General features: G+C 45.3%; 1 protein-coding gene across 1 annotated transcript in view; it reads left to right on the top strand.

Moving 5' to 3' along the window:
• Positions 1-13,029, top strand: part of LOC142673593 (gastrula zinc finger protein XlCGF66.1-like) — an 88,029-nt gene that overhangs the window by 36,970 nt on the left and 38,030 nt on the right. The gene's annotated exons all lie outside the window — the stretch shown is intronic.

The raw sequence follows: 13,029 nt of genomic DNA, 5'->3' as shown, positions 1-13,029 counted from the left end.
GAAAAGTATTGTGGATGTAAGGAAGAAAAGCATAGCCTTGTTTACTTACCACACATAGATGACTAATTGTAAACATGAACCTTGCTTCTTTTTACTGTATTCATAAATTCACCCACACTGCAGGAGAAACCAGACGGACAGTAAGGACAATGTAAACTTTTGTTTTGAACATATATGGACATTTTTATATTTGACTTTAATTAAAACAGAATAAACAGATGAAAATTATGCAATTGAACAAAACAACTAACAAATTAACTTTGCAATTGAATAAAAGAAAAAAATCGCAGATAGTTTTTTTTCATAAAAGGAAAAGTCATACGTTTATTTATCACTACCTTAAATACCTAGAATTAGAATTGGGTGGTGCTCAAAATCACGCCCACATGTGGTGGCAAATGCCCACATGATTTTTCCAGTAATACCACAGTATTTACTGGCTAAATCGTATGTCCATTTTCTCACCTACAGTAGTATTACAAAAAATAGCAATCCAACGTCATTTACCTGATAAATCAATGTTTTTGGTAGAAGTGATCTTTCTACATAGCAAATAATTGACTTGTAAGTGTAGTAGAGAAAACCAGACCCAACAATTAGGACATGCATGCCGCTCATTCTGAATAATTAAATCATTAATTGAAAGGGGCTTGTTCAAAACAATAGCAGTGAGGAGTTAAATTGGTGTAATCATTCATTCTGTGGAATCAGGTGTCAATTTTGGCTCTTATTTATGGTAGGAGGGTCGCAAATATTGCACATGTTGGTTATAGTGCATTTCCTTCTGAAATACGGGGGAAAAAACATGTAGAGAAGTGCAGCAAATTATAGGCTGCTCAGCTAAAATTATCTCAAATGCCTTGAAACGGCAACGAAAACCTAAAAGGAATGAAGCGGGGAACTACTGTTCGAATTGATCGAAGAATAGAAAATAATGCCAAAGGTTCAGCCAATGATCACCTCCAGAAAGATCAAAGAAGATCTGAAGTTACCAGTGAGTACCGCTACAATCAGAAGACGATTAAGTGAAGCCAAGTTACCAGCAAGAACTTCCTGTCAAGTCCCGTTGTTGATAAAAAGACATGTTCTGAATGGGTTTAAAATTTGCCAAGGAACACGTTAATTTCCCAAAGAGAAGTGGCGCAACATTTTGTGGACTAATGAAAGCAAAAGTGTTCCTTTTGGGTCTAAACAGTATTTCAGATGACCCCGATCACTGAATTCAAGTCACAGTACACTGTGAAGATAGTAAAGCATGGTGGTGCAAAAATCATGATATGGGGATTTGTCTCATAGCATAGTGTTGGGCCTATTTATCTCATACCAGGGATCATGGATCAGTTTGAATATATCAAATACTTGAAATCATGTTGCCCTATCACACAGAAGAAATGCCCTTGAAATGGGTGTTTCAACATGACAATGACCTAAAACACACCAGTAAGCGAACAACATCTTGGATACAGACAAACAGGATTGAGGTAATGGATTGAGGTAATGGAGTGGCCAGCCCAGCCCTGACCTCAATCCCAAAGAGAACTTGTGGGGTGAAATAAATATTTTTATGGGGCAAAACCCAAAAATGCAAAAGAACTGTGGAATGTAGTCCAATCTTCCTGGACTGGAATACCTATTCAGAGGGGTAAAAAGTTGCTTGACTCCATGCAACACAGATGTCAAGCACTTCTCAGAAACAATGGTTATGCCACTAAATATTAGTTCAGTAAAGTGAAATCGGAAACAGTTTTTCCGTTTACATGATATTTTTCAGTTTTTAAAGAAAAATGCTAGCACTGCTATTATTCTGAACAGCCTAATATTCCTTTTTCTTTCTTTTCTGTAAAGGATTAACACAAACTGATAAATGTTGTTATTGTTTTGTTTTAAAATTTAATGTATAGTATTTCTACTGCATTTGCATTTAGGCAAATACAAGTTATTATAATGATTTTGCGCTATATTTGCTTTTTTAAACTCACAATTTTTTTGAACACAACTGTATATTGATCCTGCTTTAAATAAATTTCTAACACCACCTGCTGGAACATACCGCAGACCCAGAAGAGTCGATACACTTCATCACGCATTAGTAGATCTATAAAGAAAGTGTTTTATTTCTGATCATTCCCCCCACTTGATGGAATTGTCATAGGATTGAAGTGTATCCTGCAGACGTATGAAATCTCAGTCCCTATTAGAATGCTCCCTAATACTATATTACATACTGTCCAGAGGAGGCTCCACTAGAGGTCTCATCTCTTTGTTATACTTACACCTAATACAAAACCATTTTAAAGGGAATGTGTTGCTAGATTATTATTATTTTTTTTTTCCCGTTAAACAGTTAGTATATAAGTGATTACATATTGTTTTAATTTTTTTAATTTTTTCACAAGTCAGGAAATATTATTAATTAGATTCTAATTTATAACATTTCCATGTGCTGGTCACTAGAGGGATCAATTCCCAAAATTGCAGTATTGGCAATGTGGTAAAGCAACCTCATTGCTTTATGCTGCAAATTTGGGGTAGACACACTCGCTCTAGTGTCCTCACACAATCCCCACTCCCTTCTTCTGGCTAGTGCCAGGAGAGGGAGGGGTTTGAATGTATTCAAACCTCCTACACTGTGTGCCGCCATTTTCTGAGCGACTGCACAGTGGTAGGAGGTTGTACAGCGAACAGACCTGCGAGGCGTGAGGAGACCAGCGAGATGAGAGGGGACCAGCGAAACGAGAGGGGACCAGCGAGACGAAAGGAAACCAGCGAGACGAGAAGTAACGATATCATGGGCATCGACATATATGATGCTAGGAGTCCCTACTTCCCCTGTTCCACAATGAATCTTTGTGCAATACGTGGGGAGGCTTCATATCGAAGCATGTTTTGTGTCTTCATATCCATGGAGGCTGTGTGGAATCATATACAGGGAGGCTGTGTGGCATCATATACAGGGAGGCAGAGTGGCATGATATGCATGCAGTCTGTGTGGCATCATATACATGGAGTCTGTGTGGCCTCATATACATGGAAGCTGTGTGGCATATACATGCGGTATGTGTGGCATCATATACAGGGAGACTGTGGCATCATATACATGTAGTCTGTGTGGCATCATATACATAGAGGCTGTGTGGCATCATATACAGGGAGGCTGTGTGGCATATACAGGGAGGCTGTGTGGCATCATACACAGGCTGTGTGGCATCATATACAAGGAGGCTGTGGCATCATATACAGAGAGGTTGTGTGGCATCATATACATGCAGTCTTTGTGGCACCATAAACATACAGGCTGTGTGGCATCATATACATGGAGGCTGTGTGGCATCATATACATGCAGTCTGTGTGGCATCATATACAGGGAGGCGGTGTGGCATATACACAGAGGCTGTGTGGCATTATATACAGGTAGGCTGTTTGGCAAAATAAACGGAAGCTGTGTGGCATATGCATTCTGTTGCATCATATACAGGGAGGCTGTGTGGCATATACATGGAGGCTGTGTGGAATCATATACATGCAGTCTGTGGCATATACAGGGAGGCAGTGTGGCATCATACACGGAGGCTGTGGCATATACATGGAGGCTGTGTGGCGTCATATACAGGTAGGCTGTGTGGCATCATATACAGGGAGGCTGTGTGGCATATATATGCAGTCTGTGCATTATATACTATACAGGGAGGCTGTATGGCATCATATACAGGGAGGGTGTGTTGCATCATATACTTGCAGTCTGTGTGTTACATCATATACAGGGAAGCTCTGTGGCATATACATGGAGGCTGTGTGGCATCATATACAGGGAGGCTGTGTGGCATCATATACATGCAGGCTGTGTGGCATCATATACAGGGAGGCTGTGTGGCATCATATACATGCAGTCTGTGTGGCATCCTATACAGTGAGGCTCTGTGGCATCATATACAGTGATTCTCTGTGGCATCATATACATGCAGTCTGTGTGGCATCATATACATTGAGGCTGTGTGGCATATACATGGAGGCTGTGTGGCATCATATACAGGTAGGCTGTGTGGCATCATATACAAAGAGGCTGTGTGGCATCATATACAGGGAGGCTGTGTGGCATCATATACAGGGCGGCTGTGTGGCATATACAGGGAGGCTGTGAGGCATCATATGCATGCAGTCTGTGCCTCATACTATACAGGGAGGCTGTGTGGCATCATATACAGGGAGGGTGTGTTGCATATACATGCAGGCTGTGTGGCATCATGTACATGCAGTCTGTGTGGCATATACAGGGAGGCTCTGTGGCATATACATGGAAGCTCTGTGGCATCATATACAGGGAGGCTGTGTGGCATCATATACATGCAGGCTGTGTGGCATCATATACAGGGAGGCTGTGTGGCATCATATACATGCAGGCTGTGTGGCATATACAGGGAGGCAGTGTGGCATCATATACAGTGAGGCTCTGGCATCATATACAGTGATTCTCTGGCATCATATACATGCAGTCTGTGTGGCATCATATACATGGAGGCTGTGTGGCATCATATACATGGAGGCTGTGTGGCATATACATGGAGGCTGTGTGGCATCATATACAAGTAGGCTGTGTGGCATCATATACAAAGAGGCTGTGTGGCATCATTTACACGGAGGCTGTGTGGCATATACATGGAGGCTGTGTGGCATCATATACATGCAGTTTGTGTGGCAGCATATACAGGGAGGCTGTGTAGCATCATATACACGCAGTCTGTGTGGCATGATATACAGGGATGCTGTGTAGCATAATTTACATGGAGGCTGTGTGGCATATACATGGAGGTTGTGTGTCATCATATACAGGGAGGCTGTGTGGCATCATATACAGAGAGGCTGTGTGGCATCATATACATGGAGGCTGTGTGGCATCATATACATGCAGGCTGTGTGGCATATACATGCAGTCTGTGTGGCATCATATACAGGGAGGCAGTGTGGCATCTACACGGAGACGGTTTGGCATATACATGGAGGCTATGTGGCATTATATACAGGTAGGCTGTGTGGCAAAATAAACGGAGGCTGTGTGGCATCATATATATGCAGCCTGTGTGGCATCATATACAGGGAGGCTGTGTGGCATATACATGGAGGCTGTGTTGCATCATATACATGCAGTCTGTGGCATATACAGGGAGGCAGTGTGGCATCATATACACGGAGGCTGTGGCATAAACATGGAGGCTGTGTTGCGTCATACAGGTAGGCTGTGTGGCATATACAGGGAGGCTGTGTGGCATCATATATATGCAGTGTGTGCATTATATACTATACAGGGAGGCTGTGTGGCATCATATACAGGGAGGGTGTGTTGCATATACATGCAGGCTGTGTGGCATCATATACATGCAGTCTGTGTGGCATATACAGGGAGGCTCTGTGGCATATACATGGAGGCTGTGTGGCATCATATACAGGGAGGCTGTGTGGCATCTTATACATGCAGGCTGTGTGGCATCATATACAAGGAGGCTGTGTGGCATCATATACATGCAGTCTGTGTGGCATCTTATACAGGGAGGCTGGCATCATATACAGTGAGGCTCTGGCATCATATACAGTGATTCTCTGTGGCATCATATACATGCAGGCTGTGTGGCATCATATACAGGGAGGCTGTGTGGCATCATATACATGCAGTCTGTGTGGCATCATATACAGGGAGGCTGTGTGGCATCATATACAGTGAGGATCTGTGGCATCATATACAGTGATTCTCTGTGGCATCATATACATGGAGGCTGTGTGGCATATATACATGGAGGCTGTGTGGCATCATATACAGGTAGGCTGTGTGGCATCATATACAAAGAGGCTGTGTGGCATCATATACAGGGAGGCTGTGTGGCATCATATACAGGGAGGCTGTGTGGCATCATATACATGCAGTCTGTGCCTCATATACTATACAGGGAGGCTGTGTGGCATCATATACAGGGAGGGTGTGTTGCATATACATGCAGGCTGTGTGGCATCATATACATGCAGTCTGTGTGACATCATATACAGGGAGTCTCTGGCATATACATGGAAGCAGTGTGGCATCATATAAGGGGAGGCTGTGTGGCATCATATACATGCAGGCTGTGTGGCATCATATACAGGGAGGCTGTGTGGCATCATATTCAGTCTGTGTGGCATCTTATACAGGGAGGCAGTGTGGCATCATATACAGTGAGGCTCTGGCATCATATACAGTGATTCTCTGTGGCATCATATACATGCAGTCTGTGTGGCATAATTTACATGGAGGCTGTGTGGCATATACATGGAGGCTGTGTGGCATCATATACAAGTAGGCTTTGTGGCATCATATACAAAGAGGCTGTGTGGCATCATATACAGGGAGGCTGTGTGGCATCATTTACACGGAGGCTGTGTGGCATATACATGGAGGCTGTATGGCATCATATACATGCAGTTTGTGTGGCAGCATATACAGGCAGGCTGTGTGGCATCATATACACGCAGTCTGTGTGGCATGATATACAGGGATGCTGTGTAGCATAATTTACATGGAGGCTGTGTGGCATATACATGGAGGTTGTGTGTCATCATATACAAGGAGGCAGTGTGGCATCATATACATGGAGGCAGTGTGGCATCATATACATGGAGGCTGTGTGGCATCATATACAAGGAGGCAGTGTGGCATCATATACATGGAGGCTGTGTGGCATCATATACATGCAGTCTGTGTGGCATCATATACAGGGAGGCAGTGTGGCATCTACACGGAGGCGGTTTGGCATATACATGGAGGCTATGTGGCATTATATACAGGTAGGCTGTGTGGCAAAATAAACGGAGGCTGTGTGGCATCATATATATGCAGCCTGTGTGGCATCATATACATGGAGGCTGTGTTGCATATACATGCAGGCTGTGTGGAATCATATACATGCAGTCTGTGGCATATAGAGGGAGGCAGTGTGGCATCATATACACGGAGGCTGTGGCATATACATGGAGGCTGTGTGGCGTCATATACAGGTAGGCTGTGTGGCATCATATACAGGGAGGCTGTGTGGCATCATATATATGCAGTCTGTGCATCATATACTATACAGGGAGGCTGTGTGGCATCATATACAGGGAGGGTGTGTTGCATATACATGCAGGCTGTGTGGCATCATATACATGCAGTCTGTGTGGCATATACAGGGAGGCTCTGTGGCATATACATGGAGGCTGTGTGGCATCATATACAGGGAGGCTGTATCATCATATACAGGGAGGCTGTGTGGCATCATATACATGCAGGCTGTGTGGCATCATATACAGGGAGGCTGTGTGGCATCATATACATGCAGTCTGTGTGGCATCATATACAGGGAGGCTGTGTGGCATAATATACAGTGAGGCTCTGTGGCATCATATACAGTGATTCTCTGTGGCATCATATACATGCAGTCTGTGTGGCATCATATACATTGAGGTTGTGTGGCATATACATGGAGGCTGTGTGGCATCATATACAGGTAGGCTGTGTGGCATCATATACAAAGAGGCTGTGTGGCATCATATACAGGGAGGCTGTGTGGCATCATATACAGGGCGGCTGTGTGGCATCATATACAGAGAGGCTGTGTGGCATCATATACATGCAGTCTGTGCATCATATACTATACAGGGAGGCTGTGTGGCATCATATACAGGGAGGGTGTGTTGCATATACATGCAGGCTGTGTCGCATCATATACATAGAGGCTGTGTGGCGTCATATACAGGTAGGCTGTGTGGCGTCATATACAGGTCGGCTGTGTGGCATCATATACAGGGAGGCTGTGTGGCATCATATACATGCAGGCTGTGTGGCATCATATACAGGGAGGCTGTGTGGCATCATATACATGCAGTCTGTGTGTCATCTTATACAGGGAGGCAGTGTGGCATCATATACATGCAGTCTGTGTGTCATCTTATACAGGGAGGCAGTGTGGCATCATATACAGTGAGGCTCTGTGGCATCATATACAGTGATTCTCTGTGGCATCATATACATGCAGTCTGTGTGGCATCATATACATGCAGTCTGTGTGGCATATACAGGGAGGCTCTGTGGCATATACATGGAAGCTGTGTGGCATCATATACATGCAGGCTGTGTGGCATCATATACAGGGAGGCTGTGTGGCATCATATTCAGTCTGTGTGGCATCTTATACAGGGAGGCTGTGTGGCATCATATACATGCAGTCTGTGTGGCATCTTATACAGGGAGGCTGTGTGGCATCATATACAGTGAGGCTCTGGCATCATATACAGTGATTCTCTGTGGCATCATATACATGCAGTCTGTGTGGCATATACATGGAGGCTGTGTGGCATATACATGGAGGCTGTGTGGCATCATATACAAGTAGGCTGTGTGGCATCATATACAAAGAGGCTGTGTGGCATCATATACAGGGAGGCTGTGTGGCATCATTTACACGGAGGCTGTTTGGCATATACATGGAGGCTGTATGGCATCATATACATGCAGTTTGTGTGGCAGCATATACAGGCACGCTGTGTGGCATCATATACACGCAGTCTGTGTGGCATGATATACAGGGATGCTGTGTAGCATAATTTACATGGAGGCTGTGTGGCATATACATGGAGGTTGTGTGTCATCATATACAGGGAGGCTGTGTGGCATCATATACAAGGAGGCTGTGTGGCATCATATACATGGAGGCTTTGTGGCATCATATACATGCAGTCTGTGTGGCATCATATACAGGGAGGCAGTGTGGCATCTACACAGAGGCGGTTTGGCATATACATGGAGGCTATGTGGCATTATATACAGGTAGGCTGTGTGGCAAAATAAACGGAGGCTGTGTGGCATCATATATATGCAGCCTGTGTGGCATCATATACATGGAGGCTGTGTTGCATATACATGCAGGCTGTGTGGAATCATATACATGCAGTCTGTGGCATATAGAGGGAGGCAGTGTGGCATATACACGGAGGCTGTGGCATATACATGGAGGCTGTGTGGCATTATATACAGGTAGGCTGTGTGGCAAAATAAACGGAGGCTGTGTGGCATCATATATATGCAGCCTGTGTGGCATCATATACAGGGAGGCTGTGTGGCATATACATGGAGGCTGTGTGGCATTATATACAGGTAGGCTGTGTGGCAAAATAAACGGAGGCTGTGTGGCATCATATATATGCAGCCTGTGTGGCATCATATACAGGGAGGCTGTGTGGCATATACATGGAGGCTGTGTTGCATCATATACATGCAGTCTGTGGCATATACAGGGAGGCAGTGTGGCATCATATACACGGAGGCTGTGGCATATACATGGAGGCTGTGTTGCGTCATACAGGTAGGCTGTGTGGCATATACAGGGAGGCTGTGTGGCATCATATATATGCAGTGTGTGCATCATATACTATACAGGGAGGCTGTGTGGCATCATATACAGGGAGGGTGTGTTGCATATACATGCAGGCTGTGTGGCATCATATACATGCAGTCTGTGTGGCATATACAGGGAGGCTCTGTGGCATATACATGGAGGCTGTGTGGCATATACAGGGAGGCTGTGTGGCATCATATACATTGAGGCTGTGTGGCATATACATGGTCGCTGTGTGGCATCATATACAGGGAGGCTGTGTGGCATCATATACATGCAGTCTGTGTGGCATCTTATACAGGGAGGCTGTGTGGCATCATATACAGTGAGGCTCTGGCATCATATACAGTGATTCTCTGTGGCATCATATACATGCAGTCTGTGTGGCATCATATACATTGAGGCTGTGTGGCATATACATGGACGCTGTGTGGCAACATATACAGGTAGGCTGTGTGGCATCATATACAAAGAGGCTGTGTGGCATCATATACAGGGAGGCTGTGTGGCATCATATACAGGGCGGCTGTGTGGCATCATATACAGAGGGGCTGTGTGGCATCATACATGCAGTCTGTGCATCATATACTATACAGGGAGGCTGTGTGGCATCATATACAGGGAGGCTGTGTTGCATATACATGCAGGCTGTGTGGAATCATATACATTGAGGCTGTGTGGCGTCATATACATGCAGTCTGTGTGGCATCATATACATGGAGGCTGTGTGGCATATACATGGAGGCTGTGTGGCATCATATACAGGTAGGCTGTGTGGCATCATATACAGGGAGGCTGTGTGGCATCATTTACACGGAGGCTGTGTGGCATATACATGGAGGCTGTATGGCATCATATACATGCAGTTTGTGTGGCAGCATATACAGGCAGGCTGTGTGGCATCATATACACGCAGTCTGTGTGGCATGATATACAGGGATGCTGTGTAGCATAATTTACATGGAGGCTGTATGGCATATACATGGAGGTTGTGTGTCATCATATACAGGGAGGCTGTGTGGCATCATATACAAGGAGGCTGTGTGGCATCATATACATGGAGGCTGTGTGGCATCATATACATGCAGTCTGTGTGGCATCATATACAGGGAGGCAGTGGCATATAGAGGGAGGCAGTGTGGCATCATATACACGGAGGCTGTGGCATATACATGGAGGCTGTGTGGCGTCATATACAGGTAGGCTGTGTGGCATCATATACAGGGAGGCTGTGTGGCATCATATATATGCAGTCTGTGCATCATATACTATACAGGGAGGCTGTGTGGCATCATATACAGGTAGGCTGTGTGGCAAAATAAACGGAGGCTGTGTGGCATCATATATATGCAGCCTGTTTGGCATCATATACAGGGAGGCTGTGTGGCATATACATGGAGGCTGTGTTGCATCATATACATGCAGTCTGTGGCATATACAGGGAGGCAGTGTGGCATCATATACACGGAGGCTGTGGCATATACATGGAGGCTGTGTTGCGTCATACAGGTAGGCTGTGTGACATATACAGGGAGGCTGTGTGGCATCATATATATGCAGTGTGTGCATCATATACTATACAGGGAGGCTGTGTGGCATCATATACAGGGAGGGTGTGTTGCATATACATGCAGGCTGTGTGGCATCATATACATGCAGTCTGTGTGGCATATACAGGGAGGCTCTGTGGCATATACATGGAGGCTGTGTGGCATCATATACAGGGAGGCTGTGTGGCATCATATACATGCAGGCTGTGTGGCATCATATACAGGGAGGCTGTGTGGCATCATATACATGCAGTCTGTGTGCATCTTATACAGGGAGGCTGTGTGGCATCATATACAGTGAGGCTCTGGCATCATATACAGTGATTCTCTGTGGCATCATATACATGCAGTCTGTGTGGCATCATATACATTGAGGCTGTGTGGCATATACATGGAAGCTGTGTGGCATCATATACAGGGAGGCTGTGTGGCATCATATACATGCAGGCTGTGTGGCATCATATACAAGGAGGCTGTGTGGCATCATATACATGCAGTCTGTGTGGCATCTTATACAGGGAGGCTGTGTGGCATCATATACAGTGAGGCTCTGGCATATACAGTGATTCTCTGTGGCATCATATACATGCAGGCTGTGTGGCATCATATACAGGGAGGCTGTGTGGCATCATATACATGCAGTCTGTGTGGCATCATATACAGGGAGGCTGTGTGGCATCATATACAGTGAGGCTCTGTGGCATCATATACAGTGATTCTCTTTGGCATCATATACATGCAGTCTGTGTGGCATCATATACATGGAGGCTGTGTGGCATATATACATGGAGGCTGTGTGGCATCATATACAGGTAGGCTGTGTGGCTTCATATACAGAGAGGCTGTGTGGCATCATATACAGGGAGGCTGTGTGGCATCATATACAGGGTGGCTGTGTGGCATCATATACATGGAGGCTGTGTGGCATCATATACATGCAGTCTGTGCCTCATATACTATACAGGGAGGCTGTGTGGCATCATATACAGGGAGGGTGTGTTGCATATACATGCAGGCTGTGTGGCATCATATGCATGCAGTCTGTGTGACATCATATACAGGGAGTCTCTGGCATATACATGGAAGCAGTGTGGCATCATATAAGGGGAGGCTGTGTGGCATCATATACATGCAGGCTGTGTGGCATCATATACAGGGAGGCTGTGTGGCATCATATTCAGTCTGTGTGGCATCTTATACAGGGAGGCAGTGTGGCATCATATACAGTGAGGCTCTGGCATCATATACAGTGATTCTCTGTGGCATCATATACATGCAGTCTGTGTGGCATCATTTACATGGAGGCTGCGTGGCATATACATGGAGGCTGTGTGGCATCATATACAAAGAGGCTGTGTGGCATCATATACAGGGAGGCTGTGTGGCATCATTTACACGGAGGCTGTGTGGCATATACATGGAGGCTGTATGGCATCATATACATGCAGTTTGTGTGGCAGCATATACAGGCAGGCTGTGTGGCATCATATACACGCAGTCTGTATGGCATGATATACAGGGATGCTGTGTAGCATCATTTACATGGAGGCTGTGTGGCATATACATGGAGGTTGTGTGTCATATACAGGGAGGCTGTGTGGCATCATATACATGGAGGCTGTGTGGCATCATATACATGCAGTCTGTGTGGCATCATATACAGGTAGGCTGTGTGGCATCATATACAAAGAGGCTGTGTGGCATCATATACAGTGAGGCTCTGTGGCATCATATACAGTAATTCTCTGTGGCATCATATACATGCAGTATGTGTGGCATCATATACATGGAGGCTGTGTGGCATATACATGGAGGCTGTGTGGCATCATATACATGCAGTCTGTGTGACATCATATACAGGGAGTCTCTGGCATATACATGGAAGCTGTGTGGCATCATATACAGGGAGGCTGTGTGGCATCATATACAAGTAGGCTGTGTGGCATCATATACAAAGAGGCTGTGTGGCATCATATACAGGGAGGCTGTGTGGCATCATTTACACGGAGGCTGTGTGGCATATACATGGAGGCTGTATGGCATCATATACATGCAGTTTGTGTGGCAGCATATACAGGCAGGCTGT

The sequence above is a fragment of the Rhinoderma darwinii genome, chromosome 1, assembly GCF_050947455.1.
Source record: "Rhinoderma darwinii isolate aRhiDar2 chromosome 1, aRhiDar2.hap1, whole genome shotgun sequence".
Classification (NCBI taxonomy): Eukaryota; Metazoa; Chordata; class Amphibia; order Anura; family Rhinodermatidae; genus Rhinoderma; species Rhinoderma darwinii.
This window is presented reverse-complemented; position numbering and strand designations above follow the sequence as displayed.